Genomic DNA, 6,000 nt, shown 5'->3' with positions numbered 1-6,000 from the left:
CCGTTCGCTCTCCTGGTGCTGGCTGCGCCCAGGACGTGCAGGCTGGTGGCAGCGAGGGCAGCAGCTCCCCAGTGAAGGCATCAAGGCCCCAGTGCCCTGTGCTGCCCAGGGGGCTGCAGCTCCTTGGGGACGTCCCAAAGGCTGCAAGGACAGAGGCATGGCAGTGCCCCAGGCACAGCCAACAGCCCCCAAGTCCAGATGGCGGTGGCTGCCTGCCACCCTGCCCACTGGCCCTGCCACCCCACACCACCCCACGCCACCGCACCCCCTTTCCCAGCTGCAGCCACGGGATGTCGGAGCCACCCTGCCTCCTCCAGATGGGGATGCCCCGTCCAGCCCTGTCTCCCTTTCCTGGTGGCTCAGCTCCAATTAGCGAGGCCCCTATTAATTTTTTCCGCTCAACAGCTCACATCAGTGTCAAACCGGCAGCGTGTGGTGGGATGGAGCCTGAGCTGCTGGGAGTGGTGGAGGGGAGATGAAGTGCTGGGATCAGCCCACTAACAAGCCCAGGTGCACATGGGGACAAGCCCTGGCCCCACAGCCTCCCCGGGGTGGGAGTGAGCCCCCAGAGAGCAAAAGCTCCCATCTGGCTCCACCGTCCCAGCATTCCTCCCTTTGCCGTCAGGTCCCACAGCTCCAGGTCAGAGGCGAGTCCCAGCTCCCTCCTGTCCCGCAGCACTTGTCCCTGGCATTTGGAGCAGATTTGGGAGCCTGTCTTGAGCCCCCATGCCCAGGCTGGGCCCTGGTGCGTGCAGCGGTGCGAGAGCATGGGCAAAGCAGGCATGCCGGGTATGATGCGAGCCTGGCCCGCCGCCCGCTGCTGGCACAGCCCTGGGGCTGGAGTCGCCAGCCACAGACCGGGCTCGGTGGGGACTTGAGCCGCCTTTGGGGGCTCCTGCCGCCGCAGGCAGAGGCCGGTCCCCAGAGCCTGCAGCAAGGGCCAGCCCTTGCCGCTGGGCTCCTGCCCGGGCAGCACCACCCTCCACCCACTGCAGGCCCTGCAGGGCGAGGCCAGGACACCCGAGACCCCCAAGATTCCCCCCTCCCTGGCCCTTGGAGATTGCCTGGAGCAGGGTTAATGATGCATCCAGATGGAGCCGGAGCCGACCTTTCCACCTTTCCACCTTTCAGCTTCACCTGCGGCTCCCTTTTCCCTGCCATTATCTGCATGGATGCCTGTGGATTTCATTTCCATATTCATGGTGTTTTAATGACCCTGTAATATCTTCATGTTCTGCAATTAAATGTGGAATCTTTTTTTTTCCTTCTGCAGATTAGCATCTGCATAGGATCATTTGTGGCATTTGAGCAGAGGAAGGGAAGGCTGCGCAGGAGGGAGACAGGGTTAATTAAACTTCAGAGATCAGCAGGCGTCCTTCTGGCCGATGGGACCAGTGGAGGGTGTGGAGGGAACAGCTCTGGGCTGCCTTACAGCCGGGATGGCCAGGCCACCCTTCGGGGCGGCTCCTGCAGGTTTTGGAGTGGCTTTAAGTCGTGCAAGCGCATGCAAGCATGCATGCATGTGCTTGCACGTGCATAGCTCAAAATCTGTGTCAAGATCCCTGCCAAGAGGTGCAAACCACGATGTAACTGCTGCTGGCATCACCCCAGTGCAGGAAGGTCCTGTCCCCGTCCCACCCACCATGGGACCCTTCTCTAGCTTGTCTTGCGAGGCTCTCCACCATGCAGCGTGCTGTCTGTCCATCATCCAGCACTCAAAGGCAGACAGACAGATGGCATCGGGGAGGAGAGGTGCCACCGAGTAGGGCAGGGAGCTGGGGGCAGCCGGGGGCACGTGGGAGGCTGGAGGTGCCCCCCATGCTCACAGCAGCCTCCCAGGCTTGCAGGCCCCATGCAGCCGGGGCAGCCAGCCTGACATCAGGGCTTGTGGAGAAGCCATTAGAGCTCCTAACGCTCCATCTCCATTCCCCGGAGCTAATGGGCATCTCTGCCGGCTGCACCATCCCCCTCCCTGGGATGGTAATTGGGTTTCAGCCCTGCAAGATGGATGGTGCTGGGCTGAGAGCGGAGCACGGAGGAAGAGGAGGGGGCAGAGGCAGCTCCCAGTAGGACAGACCCCCCTTGCCCTCCATCCACCTCCTGCCCCTCTGCTAGGCTGTGGGATGCCGCCAGCCCCAGTCCAGCCCCAGACCTTGTCAGAGGCGTCTCGCATCGCCTTGCGGGGCAGCTGCGGACAGGCAGGTCCCAGCAGCACGGCTGGCCATGGGCATCTCAGGGGAGCAGAGCCGGGGTTGTGTCCAGGGGGTCTCAGCTCCTCCCTGATGGAGGATGGTGACGGCAGGCAGTCCCAGTGCACTCCCTGGCTTTGTGTTGCACCTCGCAGCCTCCCCCTCCTTCTCCCTTGGTCCTTTTGAAGCTGCAGCTGTGAACAAGATGTTTGCAAGGGTGAGGCGCAGGAGTGGCGTTTGGCGCATTGAATAAAGATGGGGCTGAAAAACACCTTCTCATGTGGCTGTTTGATGTGAAGGGCAGCGCTGAATTCATTAGGAGCGCTGCCAGGCGTGCTCCGCCACGGGAGCCTCAGCCGGTGCCCAGGCGGTGGGAGCAACACGTGCTGGCGTCCCACGGACTGCCACCCCATACACCAGCACACGCTCACACACGGGCACGCTGGTGCACGGTGGCCACGCCAAGGCACATGCGGGTGCGTGGGGCCCAAGAGGTGGGCAGTCATACGTGCTCTGCATGCCAGCTGGCCCCACACACCCCACGAAACCACAGCAGAGCCACCTCTGCCTCTGCGGGCACGCAGCCGCAGTGAATGCAGTGTCTGCAAAAACCCAGCAGATGATAACCCACACGTGCAGGGGGCCTTGTCCACCCCACAACCCCCTCATCCCTTCTGGGGTGCTCTCATGCTCCCTGATGTGCCAGGGGCAGATGGGGGGCTGGATGCAAGATGCATGTCAGGACGGAGGGGCGCAGGGTGGAGGGATGGCTGCAGGAGGGCTGCGGGACGGCCGGCTCTGCTCCCTTCTAGTCCTGCTGCTGCATCCCGCTGCTCCAGAAGGATGCAGCGTTTTATCATCCTGTAAGGCTGACAGGCACCAGAATTAATGAGTTCCTCATCAGTGCTGCTTCATTTAGCTCCCTCCTGGAGCCACCAGCTCAGGGTGGCACGCATGCAGCCCACCAAGCAGTGTCTGAGGCTGCTCCCTTGGTAGCGGGGCGAGGAGGGGGTGTTCGCAGGGGTGAGTGTGCGGGGGGTATGCAGGAACACGTGTGTGTGCAGGCACAGGTATACACGTGTGTGCGCAGGCTAAGGGCTGGCAGAGACAAACTCAAGGCTGGAAGGGGGTCGAGCCCCCTGGCTGGGTGGACAGGGGGTTCCTGGGGCCACGCTGCCCCGTCACATGGGGACCCAAGTCCAGGCAAGGCTGGCCTCCATGCATCCCCTGTCAAGGCTGGAATGAAGCACCTGCTTTTAATTACTTGACATCAGCAAGAAACACTTGTGGGCAGTGCTATCGAGGAAACAGGCAAGGGAGAGCATCCTCTGCTGATTACAGCTTTTTAATTCTGCGATTAGCCCCCAGCACCAAGGGGCTGCTCCTGAGAGCAGGTGGGGCTGGGCAGCCCGGGATGGGGGCACCTGCAGAGCTTTTTTAAGGCCTTTACGCATGGCTGTGGCTATGTACTGGCTGGAGCTGGGCAATGGGATCGGAGGGGTGCAGGCAGCCCTGTCCCTGCATCTCCCCTGAGCCCAGGGCTTCATCTGCTCTGTGCAAAGGTAGGATGAAACGCTGCGGGGCAGGAGGGATGCACCAGGGGGACTTTATACTGTCCTGCCTTTGTCGGCATGGTCTGTGTTTCTTATTAGGCTTGTCCCATACCTCCTTTCTTCAGAAACAGGTTTGGGGTCAGATTCTGCTCACCAGGGCCCACCCAGGGCCGTGCCTTTGGCTGTAGAGAAGTGATGCTGGTATGAGTGAAATCAAAGTGGGGATTTACATGGCTCTGAATGCCTCTGCGTCCATTTGTGTATACACTAGCATGTTTCTTCTCTGCTTTTCTTTGCAAGCAGCAGTTACAGTTGTTACTTACACAGCACTTCAATGCAGGCAATTAGGTAGGGAAATCATGGGATAGGAATTTGCCCTCAGTGTCCATTTCAAATACAGGAACTTCACTGGATGCAGGGTCAATCCCACCAGCGCCAAAGCAAAGGGTTTGTCAGGTTTCTAAAACCTTGTAACTGTTGGAAAGATGAATTTTTTAATCGGACCAGGCTGCTGTGTCAGGGCTGTGGTATTGTCAACTCTGAGAAGGATAAGATCAGTAACAATTGGATTGAACGGGGGCATTCCCCACAGGAAGCTCATCACTGCTTTGCAATTAAGAGCGAATGTCTACCCCCGCAAGAGAATCGTTAGCACAGGGTCGGCAGGAATCCCAAGTTAAGACCTGTTGGCGTTAAGCTGAGAGTGAGACTTGCTCGCTTATTATCAGGTGCTGCCTTGAGGTGCAAGATGCCGGGATCAAAAGACATCAGCTGTGTGATCCACAGGCTAAGGAAGCTCAAAAGGAAGAATGGTCTGTATTTCATGAGCCACTCCTATGGGACCAGTGACATGAGCTCCATAAGCCTGGCCTAATATTTGTAAAGGGTTCTCAGGCACTGGTGACTGATAGAACCATCAGGTACAAAACTATCTACTCACATCTGTAGATAATGCACGTATTTTTGTGAGCCCTGCGCAGACTATTATATAATAATAAATATTTGACTGTAAATAAATTGTATTTGTGGGTTGTGATGACTTGAAGTGGTTTGTCGGGAGGGAGGGAGGACAATAGGTACAAGAAGGGAACTCTATAGCCATGACGCATCACCTCAACCCACCCATCCTATCAGCTGGCCTTACTTGGGTGGCTGGGCTGCCTTAACTAACCTGGAAAAGAGCTGCGTAAATTGCGTGTGTTCAATAAACAGTTGACAGCACTGGTGGATCCTGAGAAGCTAGCAGGCTTCAGAAGTATAAATGCTTGTCTGAAAACCTAAACTAGTATGTTATTTGCGAGTAGCATAGCTCCATCTAGCATTCATGAAAACTGATGCTTCTCCAAAGCTTAATTCATAACTACTTTGGTAAGTGTTAAAAGCTGTTCTTTTGTCTGTCAACAGTCACAACCAACAGGAAACCAAGTGTTTCTTTATAGTCAAAGTTTATACATACAGCTCTATTGCCTCCTCTGCATTTAGACCATCCTTCACTCTGCAGATGCCTGCCGCGTGGCAGGACACATCCAGACACAAACCTCTACTTTCCCTAGGCAGGGGTCAGTCCTTTCCCAATACTGATATAATTTTTTTCCTATTGTGGCTAAACACCCCATTGCTGAACTGCATCAGGTGAAAAAGTATTTGCTGTTTGTCTCAGGGCTGTAAAGCTTTTCCAAGAAGCAGCATTCTTACCGGGTAGAGCACAAGCAGAGGAGAGAAAGGAGGGCAAGACCTAGGTCCACCCCAGTTTGGCAGCCAAATCGACCCTGGATTCAGCCAAAGCCACTTCACCCTTTTATGTTTTGTCATCTTTGTCCACAGAGCAGTGATTGCAAACCAGCGTGCTGTTGGAGAGTCATGACTAATCACTTGCAAATACCTGGGGAGCCTAAGCCACCCTGTATTCTAATACCCTTCATGTTTTTTAAAGGCCTTTGAAAATTTCAAACTAGTGAATGTCAGGTGCTAAAATCTCTGACTTACTGTGCTGATGCAGGGCTGCCTTTGGTCACACACTAACTGCTCTGCAGCCTGGCACCAGGAACAGGCTGAGTGCTGGCTTCAGAGTCTGGTGGTGGCTGCAGGATGGAGAATCACTGCACCTGGTAATTCTGAGGACAGACATTAACATACTGGGCAATGGAAGTGTCTACTGAAAAGTGTTTCACCACTCCCTCAGGGAAGTGCAGCTGCTTGGAGAGACTCAGCCTGGCAGTTGTCACTGCAATCATTAAACAGAGCAGCAGAAGCTGGCA

The sequence above is a fragment of the Platalea leucorodia genome (genome assembly GCF_965183815.1).
Source record: "Platalea leucorodia genome assembly, chromosome: 21".
Taxonomy (NCBI): domain Eukaryota; kingdom Metazoa; phylum Chordata; class Aves; order Pelecaniformes; family Threskiornithidae; genus Platalea; species Platalea leucorodia.
This window is presented reverse-complemented; position numbering follows the sequence as displayed.